The sequence below is a fragment of the Prionailurus viverrinus genome, chromosome D2 (genome assembly GCF_022837055.1).
Source record: "Prionailurus viverrinus isolate Anna chromosome D2, UM_Priviv_1.0, whole genome shotgun sequence".
Taxonomy (NCBI): Eukaryota; Metazoa; Chordata; class Mammalia; order Carnivora; family Felidae; genus Prionailurus; species Prionailurus viverrinus.
Window position 1 is genome coordinate 69,790,662 of NC_062571.1, and position 23,751 is coordinate 69,814,412.

Consider the following 23,751-nt stretch of genomic DNA (forward strand, 5'->3'; position numbering starts at 1 on the left):
GATTATTATGTTAAGTAACATCCTACCCATCTCGACTGAAGATAGAAAGGAGTGAAGGGAGGACACTGTCCTACCACATACACAAATCTGGGTTAGAGTCCAGAACTTCCAGTACCAGTTTTGTGAATTTAGGCAACACACTTCTCTCTGGGCTTCAGTTCCCTCATCTGTAAAAAAAATGGTGAAGACTCAGGTTGTCAGAGTCCTTTCCAGCACTAACATTCCCTTGTCCTGTCATTGGTCTTGCTCTTCTGCCCTCTGCCCGTTCCATATTTTTCAGCCCTTAAGAGTAGTATTCTCAGGCTGTCTATTAGTATCATCTTCCTAATTTGATCATAAACTCATGGTGTCATTGCAGCTTAGGGCAGGAAGGGATGCCAGTCAAGTTATAATCAGCCTCAGGAAGGAGGAATGGTCAGCCCAACTCAGTTGTTCTGACCTATACCCCACATTGTTCCAAAGAAGCTTTAGGGCAGCTTAGCAGGATATGTTATGCAAGATAATTTAGTAGAGGAAAAGACAAAAAACAAAGGACAGGGATATATGGAGCCTGAAAGCCACTCCAAGAAAAAAATAATATAAGCCCCCTTTGAAAATTCTGTGGGAAATACTAATTCAGAGCCACACATTGGGCTCTGAGTTCTCTAGCAGCCAAGGGGAAAAGGAAAACCCAGTGAGTCAGTTGAGAAGTCTTTCTATTCTCTCCAATATTCTTTCCTCTGTTCCACTGTGCCTTTTGGCTGCACCTAATGCAGTGCTCAAAGCTAACTATCATTCCCTAAAGAGTTGTTGATTGATGAGGTTGGAGCTCTTTAGTCTTTGGCTAACTCACAGCTCAAGAAGGAAATAGAAACCATAATCTAGTGTTCCTTATCAGGTATGGGTTGCACAGGGCTGTTCTTTCCTTGTATCTCTGCCAGGAAAAACCATAGAAAAATGTTGGTCCATTGTAATGTTTCCAGGTTTTCTTCTAATACCTTACCCATTGGCATAAGAATTGAAAGCTGATTGCTGGGGTGCCTGGGTGGCGCAGTCGGTTAAGCGTCCAACTTCAGCCAGGTCACGATCTCGCGGTCCGTGAGTTCGAGCCCCGCGTCAGGCTCTGGGCTGATGGCTCAGAGCCTGGAGCCTGTTTCCGATTCTGTGTCTCCCTCTCTCTCTTCCCCTCCCCTGTTCATGCTCTGTCTCTCTCTGTCCCAAAAATAAATAAAAAACGTTGAAAAAAAAATTAAAAAGAAAGCTGATTGCTGAAAACATGTTTCTAACTCGTTCTCTTTAGAATACAAAAGTCTTCATGTGCTCCCAAAACAGTCTTTGATGCATCATTAAATAAACACCTGGTTTTTTGAAGTGAGACACCTCTTCTCAGCATGGCAAAGACCATTTCCAAATACTTGCATTCCAAATCATCAGAAAGAGCACGTTCTTACCTTCTCTTCAAAGAGCAGCCACAGACAGTGATGAGAAACCTGGCAGAGGGAGTATTTTTCAGAAGTCTGGGAGGCATTGTGGTCCTGAAGAAATCCATTCTTAGGTGTCCTTATAGTTCAATAATGGCTTACCATTTCCAAAGCATTTGTGTAGTTTGTATCTGTCTTAAAGTTCCTCTGAGGTAGGTAGGAGTGATGGTACAATCCCCACTTCTGGAAGAAAGAGAATGATTAAGGGGCTTTTCAGAGAAGGGTTACATAAGTGACAAAGATTTTCTTCTTGACCAAACTATAGTTAGGCTTCTTTGAGCCCTTTGCTTGTCGAGGCCCCACAGTGGGTTTCCATCTCTATCCCTGTGGAGCCCGGTTTTAGCAAGAAGCCTGTGAGGTTAGTTTAGCCAGAATTCTCCACCGTCAATATCTGATCAAATTTCCTAGGTGATGTTTGATCTCTCTGGCCTGCCTTCAGCAAGACTCCTGCCAGGTCAGTTTAGCCAGAACTGCCCCCTCCCTTATCCCTGATGTGTCCTCTTAGCAATTTTTCATCCACTGACCCCCACCCTCTTCCTTGGCTTTAACTCCCCACTTGCCCATTCAGTACGTGGAATTGAGCTCCGATCTGCATGGAGGTCTCTTTTCCCCCACTACAGCAGTTCCTGAGTAAAATCTGTTTTTACCATGTTCATTACTGTCCAGCTCTGGTTTGTCTTTGGTAATGGTCATGGGTCAGTTCTTCCAATTCCAAGTGTAGTAGAAAGCCCTGGAAGGTGGGACATGAGTCATGAGGCCCTAGATCTGCCTCCCACTAACTGGTTGTTGGGTCTCAGACAAGTCACTTTCTCTTGGATTAGGGTGGGGGCAGAGATGCAAAGTGTGACTCCACCATCACTACTGGGCAAGCATAAGGCAAGCCCATCTCTCTAGCCTGCCTCCCTCCATCTGTCCCTGCCCTTCTCAAGGCCATCTTTTCACTGGGATATTGCCTTCTGTATCCCCACCTCACATGTGCTCTGCCTAGCATTTATACGGAGAGAGAAACAAAGTCATTTATCTAAGAGGTGTGAGCATACATGGGCATGTTCAGTACTGGCTTGCCTCTTGTACTCCAGGAACAACTTTATCAGGAGGCAGTTAGGTTGTAAGAACAGAATGGTAGAAGCATATTACCTTTATAAAAGTAAAATTTCATCTACTTAACCTTTATCTTTTGCACATAAACAAGATAATGATGCCTTAGCTGCTCCAAAGACTCCTTGCCGCTTGTGTAGAAAACCCAGGTTAGCTTTCTTCGGCATCACTATTTGTGAATAAAAAGCAATCGCTTTTATGTTGTCATTCAAGCTTCTTTTTAATTTAGGAAGACCAAAACAGCCTTCCCTGCCTCCAGAGTAATTACAAACGAGAGCAATTTCATCTTCTAAGCAATTCAAAACCTGCCCTCTCTAGCCCCCCAAACCAGTAGAGAATGATCTTCACTCCCTAAACTCCTGCCCATAGTCCTCTACTGCAGGTACTATAACCCAATGTGGAGCACGATTTTAAAAACCTGCTTAATCAGCTAGAGAAAGTCTCTGGATATTCCCATTTACACAGAAAGAAAACACCAGGAAGAACTAGGTATCCATAGGCCCTAACTCCAACATGGGCCAGTTTAGAATTCTTTGTCAGAAAGAATTCCATTTCTATTTCCTGGCTATGTTTCCATTATGGCCCCGTTTAATCTTTTCCTGCAAATGAAATGTGTTTTTACCTGTTCTCCTTAGGAGCTGCCCTTCTATAGAATGATGCACTCTAATTAATTAACTGGAGCTAGTCTTCGATGAAAACTGGAAACTGGAAACTGTCCTTTTTCCTTGCATTGTCTGCTCAGAAATGCCAATGACCCACTAAATAGTAAGACCTAAGGGTGGATTATAACCTCTGTTGTTTCCTATAATCATAATGACCTCAAAATTTAGAAAATAAATCTCAACCTAATACTCCTTTAAAAAGCATAGCTATTATGAAAATCTTTGGGATGACTTAGTAGCATTCCAAAGGGAAAGCACTTTTGTTGCGGTACGGCGATGATTCCACTGTTCCTGGTAAAATAACAATTTATATACAATGCTGCCAATCATGTACCATAGTGAGGTAGGCAGCCCTAAAATCTTCTACAGTGGGCATATAGCCACAAATGTGTGTGTGCACAATTTGTTTGCAGTCAGACTGACTCTGCAACCAAATGAGCTGTCTACCAGACTGACCTCATGCATCCACACATTTATGATTTACCACCATGACAGCAAAAGCTTTAGAGCCTTATCCAGATCTACAGGCTGGTGCTTTCATCCTTCTTCCAGCACTCAAAGACAGTGGCCACCCTTCTATTAAGAAGTATCCTCATCAACAGGAACTGCTTTCCCCAGCAATGCCTTGGAAGTTACTCAAGGAACAATCTCCCATGGAGGAGGAGAAGAAACCTGCAGACTGAACAATATGCCATATTAAAGGTTGTGCCCTTGATTCCCCCCCCCTCCCCCCCGCCCCGGGACAACTCTGGGGTGCTACTCATACTTCACAGCCTCCTATACCATCATACTGAAGCTAGACCCTCACATCCTTGTCTAAGTCTTCTGCAGACCTCTCCTGCTTCCCTTGCTTCTTTCAGGCTGTACCTGAGAGCATTTGTTCAAGAAATCACTTACATAGGAATCCTATCTCTGGCTCTGCTCCTAGGAATCCCACCTTAAGGCACTGAGTAAAGAGCAAGGCTGAGCACAAGAAATCACATCTGTATGTCAATGGTGGTAGCCCCTTCCTTGGGAGACATAGGTTTCTTATTTTCATTCCACGGTGCTGCTTCAGCATCAAAGAATAGGAGCATCCCCTGACTTCAAAGGCTCAGTGTGTCCTGACAGGCACATAAACTTACTCATGTAACCAGCAGAGATCACACTCTAAGGAATGAGTACCACGAAAAATATGCCTTAGGAATGTATGTGTTTGCATAAGGTTTTTAGGAAGGCACTACTGATTTCTAATTTAATAAGACATTTAATCACTTAATTGAGGGAAGGATGAAGTTAAGATTAAGCAAAGGTATTTTAACTGTTAAGAGAAGTTGTGTTTCAACTTGATCAAACATTTATTGAGGAGTCCCTGATGCAAAGTTTTACGCTAAATGCCTTGAATTTGAATAATCTGTGAAAGTAGACTTGCATGTCTTAATTCTATTCAGGAATATGAATGAAATACAAGTGGATTAATTTTGTGGTACTCTCTATAAATTATGTAAGTACTGCACCAGGCTGTAAGCACCTTAAAGGCTGAGATTTTTTTCAAATGAATGTGTCAATAGTCTTGAAATGGGTATCTACTACTTTTTTGCCTGTCCAGAATTGATTCTACTTTTTAGTAGCAGCACTTCAATTGGCTTTGTGAACTATCTCTCTGGACTCAGCCCAATGGGCTCTGGTGGAATTGGCCTTGTCCTTTGGATCCAGGGGTCAGTTTCATATCCCCTGGTAACAATGACTGGTTAAGGGATGGGCTATGAATTCAAGTCAGTCTGAGACTATTGCTGGAACAAGTGGTAGAAATATTTTTTTGGTGCCCCCCCCCCCCCTTACGTTGGTAAACCTATAGAAGGCAGGCCTGGAGCTCCCGGTGCCATCTTTCCATAACAAGGAGACAGCCAGCAGGAGAATAAACCCAACACAGAAGCAAGTAGAGCTAAAAGGTTAAAAGCTAACAACTTTCCTCAAGATATCCCTGTCCTATTACAAAGAGGAATGAATTTTTTAAAAAGTTTGGACCATCTTCAGTTAGATTTCTGTTAGTTTCAATCAAACACTACAATTAAGCCCTAACCCCATGACAGACATCTCACACATACTTTAGGTATGAATGTGTCAATCAGAATGTTTTGGTATCTTTACTAGCAGGTAGACAAATACTTTTAAACCATAGCAATTGTCTCTAATTTAACAAATATGTATTGATCACCTACTCTGATCCAGTTATTGGGCTGGGATCTTTAAAGGATTCTAAGAGAATTAAGACATGATTCTCTTCCCTTAAAACATTAATAGTACATCTGGCTTCTGAGAGAAACCCATTAGATTTTAATGGTAGTCTGTTCTACTCATCTCCCTTCCCATTGGAAATAACACATGGACAAAGAAGCTTATGTTGAGAAATGTTTTATTAAAAACCCAATGGAGAAATAGGTGAGTCAAGTTGTTTCCTGGATCTAAACCACAAATTGGTGTACCAAGCCATAGATGATGACTCTACTGGGACTCAGACATGTATTTTTAAACTTCTGAGATGGGAGAGTAGCTTGAATAGAACAGCCAAAAAGGAACAGCCTGTCCTGCAGAATGACTCACTTGAGAAATTTCCATTTTTATGCCATTTCGAAGCAGAATTTTCAGACTTAACATTTGTGTTGCCTTTACAATAAATATGTTATGTGGGTAACCTTCTTTTGCTGAAATATCATGTCATCATATTATAGATACCATGGCTTCAGTTTTTATCTACCTTGTTTGATAATCATTAAATTTAATAGTGTTTCCAAGATTTAGATAAACTGATAAGGAATGAGCTAGTAATAGCAATATCCTATTTTCACATAGCACTTTGTAGTTTGTGAAAGCACTTTCATGTGCATTATCTCCTAGGAAGTGGGGAGTCAAATCACTAAATATATCTAAACAATTGCTTACCTCTTGATGAGAAATAATTTATTTCATTCATTTTTATTCCCTTTTCTCCATTTGTATTACCCTGGGAGAGGCTATCTCTCACTAGAATTTTTGCAGTGGCATCATAAATGGTCCCCATTTATTGTCTTTTATTCTCAATATCACTCAGGGCTCTGAACATATCATTTCCCAACTCACTGGTGCTCCATACTTAGCAGAACAAAATCCAGACAGCTCAATTAGTTATCTAGTGAACGATCTTACATTTCCAATACCAGATCCCACCCATTCTTCACACTGACAAGTTTCACAGAGGAAGAAGAATTGGCATAATATTATAGGATGGGAAAGATCCGAATAAGAAGACAGAAGTAGAAGCTGATTCTCAAAGGAAAGGGGGAATAACATTGGCAAATGTCACATGACTATAAAGGCTCAAGGTGGTGCAATCAGGAATGTTAAGGGGCTCAGTTTGCTTGGAGCAAGGCCCAGAGGAGATGGGGATACCCAAAGAGCCTTGTCTCCTCTAAAATTCCTTAATTCTACTCAATAGACCAGGAGAATTGATTCTAAATACTGACTATCTCTGAAAGGCACAGAAAGTAAAAAGAACAGAAAGGAGATAGAATAATGTAACTATAAAAAGCAAGTAGGGGGGTGCCTGGGTGGCTCAGTCGGTTGAGCGTCTGACTTCAACTCAGGTCATGATCTCACGGTCTGTGAGTTCAAGCCCCACATCGGGCTCTGTGCTGACAGCTCAGAGCCTGGAGCCTGCTTCTGATTCTGTGTCTCCCTCTCTCTGCCCCTTCCCCGCTCATGCTCTGTCTCTCTCTGTCAAAAATAAATAAAAACATTTAAAAAATTAATTAAAAAAGCAAGTAGGGGCTTTAGCTCTCAAAGCCAGAAAAGTTATCTCTCAAAGAGGGAACCTGCTTCTCGAGGGCACACAAGTTCATGAGGACCACGCCTTATAGTGGAGCCCAGAGCCCTACTCCAGGCACAACTTTGCCTAGCAAGACCATGGTGTCCTCTTCTGTAAAGGTCAGACCAAGGTGATGTTAATAGTCCTCCAGAGGAAGCAATGGTTGGGTTCTGGAATGACATGAGTCTTAGGCGCTATGGCCAGCCACTAACAGATATTACAGGACAGGAACAGCAGCACATGGAATTTTTAGAAGATGTGTAGAAGCAAGGCAGACTTTATTTCAAATAATACATATATAATGTGCAGCAGTAGGTGGCTTAGAGGGGTTAATAAATGCCCCCCTGTGGCAGGCCCTTGAGAGATGATAGTTCAGCTCAGATACCCATGCTGGGCTAGCTATTCCCAAGTACCTGAGGAGCCTGTTAAAAAATACACATTTCCAAGGCCCTACCTCAGACTCAAATTCAGTAAATCTGGGTTGATGCTCTGCATTCCAAATTTCTAACACGTTTCCAGGTGATTTGGATGCCCAGCCAGCTTCGAGAAACTAGGACAAACCTAGTTTGTCACCCCATCAGAGGATGTGACATTTTCCCTCAACCTGGTTCCTTTGCTAACTGAGCTGCTGCTGAGTCTATCAGGTGTCAGCTGTTTATTTTATCAATCATGGGCCCCAACTGGTTATGCATACTACCATCACCTAGAGTCTTAAAAATTCCAAAGTCTAGGGCACACCCTAACCCAATTATCACAATCTCTGGGAGGTGGGACACATGTCAACATTTGTCTAAGTTCCCCATGTGGTTCCAAAGTACATGTTTGGCCATCCCTGCTCTATAGTCTTGCTACCAAAATAGTGGTCCACAAACAAGCATCATCAACAACACCTGTGACCTTCTTAAAAATGCAGAACCTCGGGCCCCATTCCAGAACTACCGAATTCAAGTCTGCACTTAACGAGTCTCCATGTGATGTATGTATATAGTCCTGTATGAAAAGTCCAGTTCTGATGACTTTAACCTTTCCCATTGTGCGTAGGAAGATCAGTTCTGCAGAACTAGGTGGGGAGAAGAACCATTACGTGCCCCAATAATCAAGTTCCCGTGAGCAAACCAAAGAGAATTTTTTCAATGCCTAATGACTGCACGAAGATCCAGCCTGTCACCCAGTTATTCAGCACTTACAGACACCCATGTGCTCATTCTGACATTTCCATTTGGTAACTATCAAAGCAAATAGAGCCCAACATAAGTTAATTAACTTGTGGGATGGATAGATCTTCAGCCCAGGCTGCTCAGGCTGAATGGAGCACACCCAACCCAGATCCTGCCCGTCACAGGTCCTGTGGAAGATGCACCTGGGTGGTGGCAGCCCCAACTGCTGAGCTGGCTGAGGATGAGCTAGACAGAGCTGGCAAATTTCCAAGGCTGCTCTTTTCCTGAGAAAGAGGTGGGAAAGGTTCCAGAGGCATCGAAGGCATCTTGCGCAGCACCTGACTCAGGAGATGGCAGCCTGCCGAGGAAATCTCCCACAAGCACGGGCTCAGGAACAAAAGTCCAGGGCAGCATTATTTCTGCTGTAATTGCCAATTTGTCCATGTCAGCGCGCAGCCACATCTAATGTACTGTGCATAAGCAGCCAGGCTCGGGGTGGGGTGTAAACATGGCAGGGCCATGGATTACACCAGCCAATGAGCAGGACCCTCACGTGAACCACCCTTGGGTCACGCTCACCTGAAGGATGGGTTTGTCCTGCAGCAGAATTTCCCTCTCTTCCCATCCAGGGAAGTAGGAGGAGCAAGGGAGGCTGTCTTTTTAAGGAACTTTATGTGTGACAATTTATTATTGTGTTTATTAGGCCACGTTTCAGGGAGATGAGGAATGGTCCCTGTCGTCTTTGCCCTGCCTGTATGCAACTCAAAGAGGAAACAAATGTATTAAACAGGTTTCTTCTGTCCCTATTCCCTCCATTTTGTCCAATCTAGTGTCCTTAGCAGATGCTGTACAGATTGGCAGTGGCTAGAAACTTCTGAAAATTGGCCAAAGAAATCAAGGAGAACTGTGCCTAATGAATTGTGTGCCAGGGATAAGTTGAGGAGGAGGGGAAGCCCAGACTGTGCAGAATTAGGATGCACATCCCCCTCCTTCCCCCCTCCCTCCCTTTACCTGCTCTTGTCCAGGTCCCAGAGGCTCTCTACCAGACTGGTCAGCGGTTCTCAGACTTGAACACCCTAGGGGGGTGTTCTAAAACCCCAAACTGCTGGGATCCACCCCTAGAGTTTCTGAATTGGTAGGTCTTGGCTGGAGCACAGGGATTTGTGTTTCTGTTAAGGCCCCAGGTAATTCTGTTGCTGCTGGTCCAGGGACCACACTTTGAGAACCAGGGAGCGGCTGTGGGATTCAGAACATGCAGAGAAGCATCATGAGGTAACTCACCCCGTCTTCGTTTGGTGAACAGAGTATCTGTGTTCTGTACTTTGAACACTCTCTTAAAAATAGATTCCCAGGGCACCTGGGTGGCTCAGTCGGTTAAGCATCCGACTTTGGCTCAGGTCATGATTTCGCGGTCCGTGAGTTCAAGCCCTGTGTCAGGCTCTGGGCTGATGTCTCAGAGCCTGGAGCCTGTTTCAGATTCTGTGTCTCCCTCTCTCTCTGACCCTCCCCCGTTCATGCTCTGTCTCTCTCTGTCTCAAAAATAAATAAACGTTAAAAAAAACTAAAAAAAAAAAAAAAGATTCCCAGAAGCAGGATTTACTGACCCCAAGGATATGAACACCTTTATGGCCTTTAATAATTATTTCCAAATTGCTTGCCAAACTGGGCCAATTTATGACAGCATTACTATGTGTGAGTACTGAATACCAGCACTTTCATTACTGGAAGGGAACGCTAATGATTTGTTTTATTTATTTTATAGGCAAAATACTAATGAAGATGATGATGTCACTTAAGAACATATCTACCTCTGGGGCATCTGGGTGGCTCAGTTGGTTAAGCGTCCAGCTCCTGTTTACAGCTCGGGTCATGAGCTCACAGCTTGGTGGGCTCAGTCCCCCGCACTGAGAATCCCTGCTTGGGATTCTCTCCCTCTCCCTCTCCCTGCCCCTCCCCTACTCATGCTGTCTCTCTCAAAATAAATAAATTTTCAAAAGAAACATATCTACATCGTTGATCACTCTGTACAGTGGGAATATTGTTGCCAAGTTTTTGTCACCATTCTAATTTGATTGTTCATATTAATTAAGAAGACAAGAGAAAACTCTGTCACCTAATTGGGTTAATTGAGAATTCTTTCCCAGACTCTTAAGAAATGAAGCCCACATTCCCACAGGCTAAGGAGAAGCATTTGGAAGTTGCTCATCCAAGGATGATGTCTGTGAGATGCCAAGAGGCTGGTTTCCTTGGCTGCCAGAGGAAGAGGGATGTGTGTCAGTGGAGATAAAAGGGGGCAATGGATCCCAGTCTTCACTGCTGTCATGGACCTCATCACAGAGTGTCCAAAGAGCAATGGAATCCAGGTGTGGTTCTTCAGAGTTGATGCTGAGGTCCCTAGAGGAAATGATGGGGCCATGATCATGTTAAGCTAACGGCAGGGCTGGGTGAGCCCATGTCTCACTCTTTTCGTCTAGATACTTTTATTCCTCTTGAAATAAAGTAAAACTTACACGTGGTCAGTTATGACTAAATCTTCAGTATTTAACTCAATTTTTATATATGTACACACCCATTCACTGCCACCCAGATTGAGCTAAATGTTATTTGCTGCAACCCAACTGGCTCCTTTGCACACTCCCCGTGTCAGTGTTTCCCCAAAGGAAAGCACTTCTCTGACCTCCATCATCATAGACAAGGCATGCTTGTTACAAATTTTATCTAAATGAAAATGTCTTCTTTTTTTGGTCTGGCTTTTTTCACTCAGCATGTTGCTTCATGTGACAGTAACTCATCCTTTTTTCATCGCTGCATATTATTCTGTTCGATGAATACACTGATTTATTGACGTATTCTCCTGTTGAGGGTATTAGGGTCGCTCTCAGTTTGGGACTAGTATCAGTTAAGAAGCTGTGAACATTCATGTACGTATCTCTGGGTGGGCATACACACTCCTTTCTCCTAGATTTCTCTATTCTCAGGAACAGAAGTACTGTGTCATAGGATAGGCAGATACCAGTATTTCCTAGATTAGTAAAATACTGTCAAAGTTTTCCAAAGAAGCAGTACCAATTTACACTCCTACAAGCAATATGTGACAGTTCTGGTGGCTCTGAACCCTCACCAGCCCTTGAAACTATTGTTCCTATTGATTTGGACATTCTGGTGGGGGAAATGGACGTATCTTACTGTGCTTCAGTGCCGTATCTAGGCATCTAGAAAACTAACATTCTAGCAACAAGAATCGCAGAATTTTACTTGCTGGGGGAAAGATCTCCATGATGTGACCAAAATGAAATTCCCAGGTTTGGAGAATATAAGGGACCATCACTAGGTCATATCTACACGGATCAGTGGATGCTGCTCAGGGAAGTTGGGTTGGAGAGGCCACCAGTGGTAACAGGAGCATGTCATACAAAGACAATGATTCCAATAGGAATGTGGTACATGGTGGGAAGGCCTGGAGAGGAAAGAGAAGATAAATAAGGGAAGAAAATGAAGGGGAAGAGGAAGGAAGTAGGAAGAAGCTTCCATTTGTCAAGAGGCTGCTAAGTGGCCAGAAATCAGCATTCAAACTGCTCTTAAAACAAAAACAACTCCTGTCTGTCTTTTCCTCTGCTGCTCAAGGCAGAGTAGAGGCCAGAAACTGTGTCCTTTGCAGGCTGTGATATGCAAACATTTTTCAGTTGCTGTCAGTCTAGGCTTTCTTTTCGTTAGTGGATGAGATGCTCCCCAGTTGCCCACTAAGTACTATCGGGAGAGGACAGGAAAAGCCTCACCGTGGAGGAATAGGGACAGAGGGGACAGCTGAAACCAGGAGCGAGCTGAAAGAAAAGGGCTGCTGCCTGGGAGGTCCCGGGCAAACGGGCAGAGAGACGGGACAAACAGGGCCCTGTTTGTGCACTGGGAGAGTCTCTGGGGCAGAGTTTCCTTGGGCTGACCGCCTCATCCTCCAACATATGGGGCATTTGATGGCCCCTGTCAAGGGCTAGGAGGTTGGGGAGTGGCATGACGCCTAGCCCATGCTCTAAGTCTACTCCACACCACCCAGCTCACCCCCTTGACACTTCTCCATGGCCCTCCCACAACATCTTATAGATTGAAGGGAGGTGAGACTGGGGTGGGCGAGACTCTGCATGGGGAGTCTCTGGGGCTGCACAAAGTACACTGGGATAACCTCAAGCCAGGTCAGCGTGCAGTGGGACGTTCATTTTAGAGACATATGTTATATTCCGTTGAATTATGCAAACCTCCCTGTGGGGTGGGTGTTAGCAGTATCCCCACTTTACAGATGTGAAGACCGAGACTGAGCATGTGTTGTAACACGCTCAAGGGCATGTTGCGAGGACGCGAAGGTGTCAAGAGTAAATCAGAATTCAAGCACAGACGCGCTTAACTCCAAAACCCATGTGGCCTGAGGCCAACGAAGAGACCAAAAGGAGCCGGGTCCTGTTCTTGTGTCAGCTGTTTTGTCCACTTGCTCTTACACCTTGACACGTGGGTGCAGGATGAATGACTAAACAAATGAATTAAGAAGAGTATGCAGAGTGGAAACGTAACACTTTTGTTTGTTTGCATTCGTTTCCTGAAATTATCAAGTCTTGTAACAGGCTTATGCACAGATAGTTCTCTCTGCTGACAATCGTCCTCCCCTCTTTGCTGGTCTAGCTTGCACTCTAAAGTGTTGGCTTCCATAACACCTCTTCCAGGAAGCCCTACTGAAGCACCCATCCCTTCTACCAGGCAGCCTCAGCTGCCTACCTAGTTCCTCTATCATAGCACTCCATGTGTCCCTCCAAACCACTCTCCCCCCTCATCTAAGCTCCATAACACAGGATGCTGTTTCATTCTCCATAGCGTCCTTGGCACCTAATCCAGTGCCTGCCACACCGTAGGTTCTCAATAAATATTTGTTAAGGGAATAAATTATACATCCCCTTGCTTTGCTAGAGAAAACTTACATATCATTGCTGCTTTAAAATAACATCCCTTCACTCCCCATCACTTCTGTGCTGTTTGTTCAAAGAAATGAAAGTTTGATAGTGTTTTGCATTGCCAATGCTGAGGATGTGCTGATGCCACTGAACTTTTCCGATCAGCTAACAAGCATCCCTGAGCATCCATAGTAAGCAGGAAGGCGAGCACGGTGTCACCTGGCATTGCCCCACATGGGCCCCCTCCGATGTGTTCCCAGCATTGCCGCAGCAGCCCCCAATCTGACTCCACTGGATTAAAAGAGGATCAGAGCCTCCCCTGAGCAGCCAGGCAGCAGTGAGTGCAGGTAGAAGCCAACTTTGTCCCCTTCCCTCGTGGGCTACAAGCAGCACAAAATTTGCCCTGGGCTCCTGGGACACAGCAGCTCCCCAAGCAGCCAGGTTCATTACAGAAGTTCCAGTTACTCTGATTCTAACTCAGACACAGAGACGCAGACCCAGCCTCTGCTGCGCTTGTCCTGGAGATTAATGATTTTAATTTGATCTGAGGAATTCATACACGATGGTTCAAGTATCCTAATCAGTGCTGTCACTTGGTAAGCAGTCATAAAATCAAAGGTGGCCCTCCGAGATGGCTGCGATTTTCGGGGTGGGGTTGTTCTCAGCTCTGGCTCTGAACTCATCTTCTTGAAAACGGCCAAAAAGCCAACTGCCCTCTATAAGATGACCCTGATATACTTTTTCAAGTTCAGCTGTCATTTAGTGGCTGCAGGTGGAGGGAGAGCCCACGCATGCATTCTTGCTTTCACACCTTTGTCCACATCTCATTCCCTGCTTCCTCGGGCTCATTGGGAATGCTTCCACCCTCTCATCTTTTGAATCTTAACCACCCCAGCAAATTCCTTTTGGGCCCCATCTCTTCTGGGAATATGCACCTGATAGCCTCCCCCCACCAGGGATCACATCCTCCTCGACTAAAACAAACTGTGTGTGCAACATTGTTTGTTTCTTAAACACATGCCCAGTTAACAATACAAAACTATATGTTTTATATCTTGTCTCCCCAAGTAGAATGAAGGATTCAAGCCTCAAATACCTTTATGTCTCTCCCAGAGTCTTGAAATCACTAGGTATTCAATAGCTGTTGAGAGAAGTTTTTTTAATGAGAAGAAATTTTGCAGGCATCCTTTTATAATCTTATCTTTATTTGCCTCACATGTCTGCAAACCAAAACCATAATTAAGTACAAACCTAATGTGACCCTAACTCCAAAACACTGAGCATGACGTGTGTGTGCACTTGTGTGTATGCAGTAATCAGAACATTAGTGGTGCCTTCAAAATCTGAACACAAAGGCTGGGGCCACTCTGGCAAAGACATCTCCGTATTTCCTGCGGAATAACCAACCAAGAATTTGGAAAACCACCTCACATTACTTTGACGATTTTTTCCTATATAAAAACCCCTTTCCCAGAGACTTGTCCCATATAAAACCCGTTCCCAGAGACTCTTGGGTAATCTGTTTCCTGTCAGCTCCTATGAACACGTGCATGTCAGTACCAAAGCTTCGACAAGTGTTTGAGCCACTTGCTGCTTTTATCTGTAACACCACACACTGCTTTCACCCTGTCGCTCTGAAACACCCACTACCCTACAAACCCCTCACCCTACAACGTTGTGTGTATACCGTTACCACCATAACATAATTTTCAACCAACCTGTTTCACACATTATTGACCTGCATTATTAATTCAAGGGGAAGGGATGATAGATGTGCATTTAACACATGTGCAGCTGAATGTGTATCTACATCCTAGCTGCAGTCTGGAAGACCATTTAAAGCTATCTAGAATCGCGTCATTAATAGATGCTACCAGAAATAGGTGGAATGGCTTTTTTATTTACCCAAATGACCAATTTAATCTTTATGGAAATAGCCATACTTGTGAAGTCAGAAACATGTAAATTATGCTTCTGTTTTCTCTCTTGTTCACAAGGCTAATATGTTTGCTGATCTTTTGTACATCTACATTTTTTCAGGGAAAGATGGAAACATTGTACATAAACACGTGACTCCAGAACTTTAAAAAAAAAAAAACAAATTAAGATATAGGGCAACAAATAAGTAAGTTGAAACCAGGTGTGGCAAATGGTATTTTACAAAAATGGAGGTGATGATATCTTTCATCCTACAAGGACGTCTACAATGTGACCTTGATAGTCCTGTCATTAAGAAGTAAGGTCTGTGTCCTCTCCTTGTTGGCTGGGCTCATGGGTCCCTTGTCAGCAAAAGAGTATGGCATAAGCGAAAAGCCAACTTAGCCTCTGCCTTGTCCAGTAAAATGCCTGTACTTGGAGCCCTGAGCTGCTATGTAAGAAAGCCACCCTGGAACAGCCAGCCTGTGAGGAAGCCCCAACCATTGGGAGAAGCCACTTACAAGACTGGCAGTCCTGGTCTTCCTACTCTAAGCACCAGTCACGTACAAGAGTCCTGAGGACGTCCCAGCTTCCAGCAGTAGAGTCCTCCCCGGTAGAGGCCCCAGACATCATCAAGCAGATTCAAGTCATTCCCACTGTGTGCCCTTTTGGGATTTCTGACCCACAGAAACTATAAGCTTAATAAAATGGTCACTGTTTTACTCCACGAGATTTGGAGCTCTGGAGCAGTAGTAGCCAGAACACCCAGTAAGACTCTCTTCACATCAGGATTTTCCACATTGACCTGGGAGGTACTTAGGTCCCTTCTATAGCCCAAGAGACCTCAGCAAAAGCAACCATCACATAGCAGCAGAATCACAGTGCTGTTCTAGAAGTCAAAAAGCATGCCTTCTGATTCCAGCTCTGTCACTAAAGAGATTTGTCACACTGAGAACAATAATATCTGCATGATGTTTTCACCTTCCACCGACATCCTTTCACATTGATAATTTAATTTTTCTTCCCCCAAACCTTGTGAACTAGAGCAACTGTTCATCTCCTTCAACTCCACTTTCCGCACTGTAAAAGGAAGACAATGTCTGTTCTCACTACTTTGTAAGGCTTTTGTAAAACTCAAATGAGGTTTTGTAAGTGAATGCACAGTTGAAGGGCAAAAAATAAGGATTTGTCAGCCAAAGACAGAAATGTCGGCACAGACCAACATATTGATCACTGTTAGACTTACAGAGTCAGGAGCTACGCAAACCCAGGTTGTCATATGGATTTCATATTCTTGCTACTCTGGAATAAATAAACTTGAATTAAAAAAACAAAAAACAAAAACCTCAAACCTGGAAGGAGATGCTTCCTTTTCCGGCCAAGCAATTCATGGAGACTGCTGGATTCTGTCCCTCTGTTCCCACTTTATCCATGGGATCCTTTCAAAGGATGGAGAGCACGGCAGGTGGAGGCCCATGTCTCATGTGAGTCTCAGGCATCCTGACTATGTTCACCAGGGCCACGTCCCAGACTGTAGAGCGCAAAGACCACAGCACCTGGTAACGCCTGCGTGTGCAGGAGGCAACGTGAGGGGAGAGAGCAAACGTGGATGAGTTGGAGAAAACAAATCCTGGTGATAAATCTCACATACATTCTTGCTTCATCTCCCAAGGGGCCTTTGTTTGGAACAAAGCTAAAGAGCTGACATGTTTCATGCCAACAAAGGGACTGATCTCTAAGATTGAGAAGGGAGGGTCAAATAGGAACGTGAATAGCCGAGGCATTGAACTCACCCATGGGTCCCATGGCTCTGCTCAGAGAGAGCAAAGAACACTGTGCCAGGAGTCCGAAGACCTGGGTTAGCATCCCAGGTCTGCCACTGACTAATTCTGGGTAAGTCCAGATCTATGTCTTGCCCATCGTTATATCCCTGGCACTGGCATATGTGCATATACAAGAGGCCCAACAAATGTCTATCCAATCAATGAATGAGTTTCATTAATGTGATAGCTAAGATTTGGGGTTTTTCAATTAAATAAACTAAATCCAAACTCAAGTCCCATCATTTACTATTGGTTACTCAACTCTCTCTGTGTGCTCATCTGGAAGATAGGGATAATAACCATACGTTCCTGTAGCAGGTGCAGCTGACATTCTGCCCATCCCTCTCCCCACTTCCCCTTGGCACAGCTGAGTTTCCAGCTGAAGCTGACAGCTTTCCACCTTAAACACCTGATCTCTTCCGTATATGCTGGAGGGCTTTCTCTTGCATCAAAAGAGCCTGCTTTCCAGAGACAGAGGCAACTCCAAAATCTAGAGAGTATGTCCCATGCAGAATCTATGGCTCAATGTGCCAGCCTCTCCAGACTCTGGTCAGGCAGTTCTGACATGTGTTCTCCAGCAGGACTGAGGTTCAGAAACCTATTCATAAGCACCCCTTTCATGGGCTTTTCTACAGGTCTTACTTTCCTTTAAAAAAACTCAATTGCGCTTTCCAAATGAGCTACCTGCACCCAATCCTTGTCTCAGAGACTTCTTTTGGGTGTAGTGGGCTGAATTGTGTCCTCTCCAAATTCATATGTTGAAGTCCTAGCGCCCCAGTACCTCAGAATGTGACTATATTTGGAGACAGGGCCTTTCAAGAAGAGATTAAGTTAAAATGAGGTTGTTAGCATGGGCCCTAATCCAGTCTGACTGGTGCCCTTATAAGAGGAAAAGACACACAGAGGAAAGGCCATGTGAAAACACAGTGAGAGCACATCCATGCACAGAAAGTAGGCCTCGGGAGATTCCAAACCTGCTGACACCTCAATCTTGGACTTCCAGATTCTAGAACTGTGAGAACATAAGCTTCTGTTAAGTGAGCCCCCAGTCTGTGGTATTATGTAATGGCAGCCCTAGAAGACTAATACAAGGGGCAGTCCAAAATAAGAGACCACCTCATGGAGTCATTATGAGGAATAAATAAGAAGACAGGATGTCTAAATTACCTAACACATGACTGAAGTAACTCAACATCTGTCCATTGTTGCTATCATTACTAGGAGTAGTGGTGATGGTAGGAGCACAGACAGTGGTGTCATCACCATCACCACCTGTAAGACATAATCGCTCTACTCTGCTTCCTCCCAGGGCAGTTGGGGAAGGCAAAGAAGAGAACAGATATTGGGGTGCCTGGGTGGCTCAGGTCATAATCTCGCGGTTGGAGAGTTTGAGCCTCGCATCGGGCTCTCTGCAGTCAGCACGGAGCCCACTTTAGATCCTCTGTCCCCTATTCTTTCTGCCCCTCCCCAACTTGCACTCTCTCTGTCTCTCAAAAATAAATAAATAAACATTTTCCAAAAAAGAAGAGAATAGGTATGGAAAGATAAGGGTTTAGCAAGCACTCACTCTTTCCCTGAGCAAACGTGTCAGCACCAACCCCAGGCACAGGCTAGGTGCTGGAACCACAGAGTACTGCACTATTTGGCCAGGACTGTGGATCCTAATCATGTGTGGCTCTTTATATTCAAATTATTTAAAAGCAAATAAACTTTAAAGTTCACTTTCTCAGTCACATTTCAAGTGCTCAAGAGCCACATGTGTCTGGTGGCTACTGCATTAGAAAGCAGAAAAAACATTCCCAGCATCAAAGGAAGTTCTATTGGATAGCCCTAATAGAGAGGAAAAAATAAATTCCTACTCTGAATGACTCGATCAATTACAAATGCCATCCAATAATGATGATGTTTCTGGAAAATATACTCCAAAGTCCTTGCCATGAGAGGTCAGTCTTTGCTTCCGAAGGACAGTACAGTGATTCCAGACATCCAGGTTTTGAGAATAGGCTGCTCCTATTCAAATCGCTGCCAATAACAGCAAGGACATTCTTTCATTCATATAACGCCATTGGATGCCTACTCTGTTTAAGTCACAATGATGGACAGCAGGGCGCATTAATATGGAAAAGCCACAGGTTCCAGTCCTCAGAAACTCACACTTGAGGTAGACGGATAATAGGTATACACAGACAGCCACAGTTTATAAAAAGATTGAAAGTAGCATCACATGAGAAGTGACTGTCCTCGGGGAAGCTAGCATGGCTGAGCACTTAACATGTGCCAGAATGGTGCCAAAGAGTTTCACAAACATGCTCTCACTGCATTTGAATAGTCACCATGGTAGTTATGCACTGTTATTATCTTTATTTTACAGAAAAAGAAAATGAGGTACTTTGTTAATCTTTTTAAGGACCAATCCCAGGGTCACACAGCTTATAGGTAGTGAACCCAAGCAGCCAGACCCAGGGCTAATCCTCTAAATCCCTAATAGTTAGGATGCCACCAATGTGGCTCATAGTGGAACATGAGCAAGACTGAAATCATGGGAAGACCCATTTGGAAAAACAAAAGTTTATGCCCCCTCTCCTACAAACTTGTCTTAGTTAGGGTTTCCTCCAAAGCAGAGTGAGAGCCAAGGGCTAGGGTGCAAGTGTTTTATTTGGCAGATGATCTCGGGAAGCAAGAGTGAGGGAGGTAGAAAAACAGGATAGTGAAGGAGGAAAAACCAGTGTCACGGTGTATCACTGAGGTCACTGTCCTGAGCAACTGGGACTCTCTTCCACACCTACAGGGTATCTCTCACAGTTGCCCATTTGAACACAGGAGACTTTATCTGCCAACGTATATCCACCAGCTCCCAGACCTCATTGGCTAGTGTCAGTCCTCCTAACACCCCAAGAACACTAACATTACCCTTCTTCTAGTTTGCACTGCATGACAATGCAAACCCTGGTGACCTGAGAGCAGACCCAAGGCAGAATGCAGGAAGACACATCATACTTTGCAGGAAAGACATGCATACTGCGTATCATGGAGTGAGTCTAAAATTTCCCAGGCACCTGCCGATGATTCAGAGGGAGAGGAGGGGATGTGACACAGGTGTCAGAGGTATCTACTGTATCACTCTAATTTATCCCCTTTGGACTTACTCAATTGATTTTCCAAGCACATATTTGTGGCCAAGACATTTGAGATGCCCTGGCCAAGAGGACAGCAGTTTTGCCCTCATGGAGCTTACAGTCCAGTAGAAACTTATTTCTGACTAATTTTCAAACCAGAATCTCCCCAGTGTCCACCAAAGTGCTGGGACCTACGCTCGAGATCCATCCACTGCTGTACAAACTACTGAGTTCCTTTTCTGGTTACACAACCGCTTTCCCAGGAACTGGCTGTGTCCCAGCAGCTACTAAGCATTTTCCTCCCAAACTTTAGTTGGCAGAATTTCATTACTTTAACCTCATTTCAGCTACCAAAAAACATCATGAGCTTCTCCACTGAGCCCAAAACATTACTCAGAAAGAAATGAACATGAGAGAGAGAGGGGAACACACACAGAAGCAATATCATTACGATCGTCTGTTCCTGAGCCAGGATGCCTACATTGTCATTTCATCTTTGTGCACATTTACCCAAGGCCCTTCAGTTCCATTCTGAGTTCCAAAGTTTGAAGTTTTCTTGAGGGAAGAAGAAGGAAGATGAGAAAATCTACTTCATTAAAGTCTCAGGTTTTCACTTGAAGTTCGGCAACTTCCTTGTTATCCCTGAACTCCAGGGGAGGGATTTCTCGGCGAAATTTTTTTTTTTTTTAAGAGAAGGAGGGGAGGAGTCTAAAATCATGAAAATTAAAGCATTACATTAGAATCCAACTTCCGCTGAGGCAGAACAACTCTAAAATCTCTTTCCAAAGGGAGCTGTGACTTGAAGCCTTCTGCAATAGGCGATTCGTGACCACTGAAACACAAGGATATATGAGGTACAGTCTCCCTCAAAGATCTGATGAAAGACTACTGAATTTGGTCACATCCATACTCAAGAATTTCTGATCCTCATTATATTGATTTCTATAGTATGTCTCTGATAATTCCCCATTGGTCAGCTTCCACTCCTACTACCACACCATTAGTTTGGTTAAATCCATAATTCAGAGATTTGTGCAAAAGAGATCAAAGTTTGTAGATTAGATATATATCCCATCAGCTTATTTTGTTCCATTGTTAAAACTGCCAGTCTTTGACATTACCTTACAATGTAGGCCACTGATCAGAATGGAGGTGGATGGATCAGGAAAACCAGTCCTCAGTATAGCCAAAACATACGTCTCACCATGGCAAGGTCAGGAGCATCTCACACTGTCATCTTCACAGGTGTAAATGATGGTTATCTGTCTGGGTCTATCTATCTGGGTGGGACCCAGCAAAAGCCTACATTAAGTCTGGAAACCTCTTTTCCAATCACAAGGACAAAACTTGCCACAAGACAAAAACTTGTAAAAAGCCTATAGCCACATCCATAAGGGCCGCCTGGTTTTTGGTTAGTGGATGTCGTTGGCAACCTTTAGATGGCTCTTCAACTCAAAGAACATTCCAATCTTTTTTTTCCCATTACATCTTACTTGGAATCTAGCCCTATGTGTTTTCCTGTCATCACCATCCATTTCTCATGGCAGAAATAACTGTTCCTCAGAAGTTCCACAAAAGAGCAGTAAATCTATATCCTCCTGACTATTCTTAAGATATGTCACCTATGAGGTTAAACAGAGCGAAAAGTTAGCCAAAATCACATAAATAGTGTCATAAATGCAATAAGAAAAAGAAATGCAATAGAAGCATTAGAAAATAGTGCTTCTATTTCTAATACAGTGCTTGTATTAGAAAACAGTGATAGTTCACTGTTTGCAGATGATATGATGACTGAACTGGAAAATCTAAGAGAGTTTTAGGATTCAGAAGTAGCTCCATCAAAGTAGTCAAAAGGAATATCAGCACTTAAAAATCAGTAGTTTTGGGGGGCACCTGGGTGGCTCAGTTCATTAAGCACCCGATTCTTGATTTCCATTCAGGTCATGATTTCATGATTCACAGTATAGAGCTCTGTGCTGGTGTTGCGGAGCCTACTTGGGATTCTCTTTTTCCCTCTCTTTCTGCTCCCCCCACCCCCGCTTTCACTAAACAAACAAACAAATATTTAAAAAAAAATCAGTAGCTTTCCTGCACACCAAAGCTATCCCATCACAAAATATAATGGAACAATAGATTCTGTTTTCAATAGAAATATAATTATGAAACTAGCTAAGAATAATGCCCACAAAAATTTCCAAAACTTTATGAAGAAAATAAAAACTTAAAGGTACAAAATAAGACTTAATTAAAGGCCCAGAAATTCTATCGCAAGGTATTTGTCTTAGAGTAAATAAGTATCTGTGTACAACAACTCATGTTTTACATTGTTCTTTGCAATACAGAAAAATTAAAAACAACCTAAATCTTCATTAGGAGATGATTAATTAAATAAACTATGGAACAACAGTAATAAGAAAAAGATTGAGTATTGACAGAAAAATCTATAAGATTTTTATGATAGCTAAGGAGAAAAAGTAAGCTGTAAGATAGTAAATACAGAACAATCTCATTTACTAAATAGAATATGTACAAAACACAAAGGTATATTTTTCTTTATGAATATATAGAATGTTTGGTATATATATATAGAATATTATATATAACAATATATATAATGATACTTTTATCTATTTGCTTGAATAGTTCCACAATTAAGATCAAATTTATACATTACTTACTAAAAACAATGTATTTTCAAAAGGCAAAGAAAGACAAGAAAGACTGAGTGTAGCTTTGTACTCCTTTGGTGTCTGCTCAGGTCCCCCTTTCCCATTTTTCTCCTGGTCAGTACCCCACCAGGGCTGAGTCCTACAATGCAGAAAATGCAATACCATGGAGCATGGAAGCTTCTTCCTGAATGGTTTCTGGGGGGCCAGTTGACTGAATCTACAAGTTCCTGAACTGTAGATGAACTGAATCTCAACCAAAGGAAAATGAGAGTCAGGAGACTGGGAAAGAATTTCCCTGAGAGGCCAAAATCTTCCCAATGCCAGGTGTTCGTCAGCCTTTCCCCCTGCTTGGGATGCCCTCTTTTCCATGTAGGTAACAACCCTAAATACTTCTTGAGCACTTACTCTGTACAAAACATTGTGCCAGGGACCTTGGAGGACCCAAAGAGTCAGTAGAGCCACAGTCTTTGTCCTCATGGCATCTACTACTACCATAGCAATCCTGTTGGAGAGAACAGGCAGAGTGGAAGTCCAAAAAAGCAGGAGTTAACCAAGACATGAGATCAGGAAATAGGAGGGGTACCTGGGTAGCTCAGTCGGTTAGGTGTCCGACTTTGGCTCAGGTCATGATCTCATGGTCCATGAGTTCAAGACCTGCATCGAGCTCTATGCTCACAGCTCAGAGCCTGGAGCCTGCTTCAGATTCTGTGTTGCCCTCTCTCTCTGCCCCTCTTCCCCTCGTGCTCTGACTCTCTCACACAAAAATAAATAAATATTTTTTTAAAAATCAGGAAATAGGAGAAGTGATGGGGCAGAGGAGGACCAATCACTCTCACCTATGCTCTCAGGTCTAATCACAAAACCTTCTCAGCTTACCCCATCTGAACTCCTGCCACTTATTACAAAGCCCCCTAATTCCTATTTTCCTTTTTAATAGGAAGAACCAAATTTTCTAATGCCAGGCACAGTGCTCTGCACTTACTTGCATTATCCCACTCAATATTCACAATAGTGAGATGCAATTATTTTCCCCACGTCACAAATACAGCAACTGAGGCAAGAACAATTAGGTTAACCACCCAAAGTCACAACGCT

At 43.4% G+C, this 23,751-nt stretch overlaps 1 long non-coding RNA gene across 1 annotated transcript; it reads right to left on the reverse strand.

The window, feature by feature from the left end:
- Positions 1 to 1,588: 1,588 nt before the first annotated feature.
- Positions 1,589 to 17,911, reverse strand: LOC125147544 (uncharacterized). Its single transcript, XR_007145235.1, has 3 exons — positions 17,846 to 17,911; positions 16,401 to 16,614; positions 1,589 to 1,643 (listed from the first exon to the last, which is right to left on the reverse strand). It is a non-coding gene; the product is annotated as an uncharacterized LOC125147544 (long non-coding RNA).
- Between the last annotated feature and the right edge of the window lie 5,840 nt (positions 17,912 to 23,751).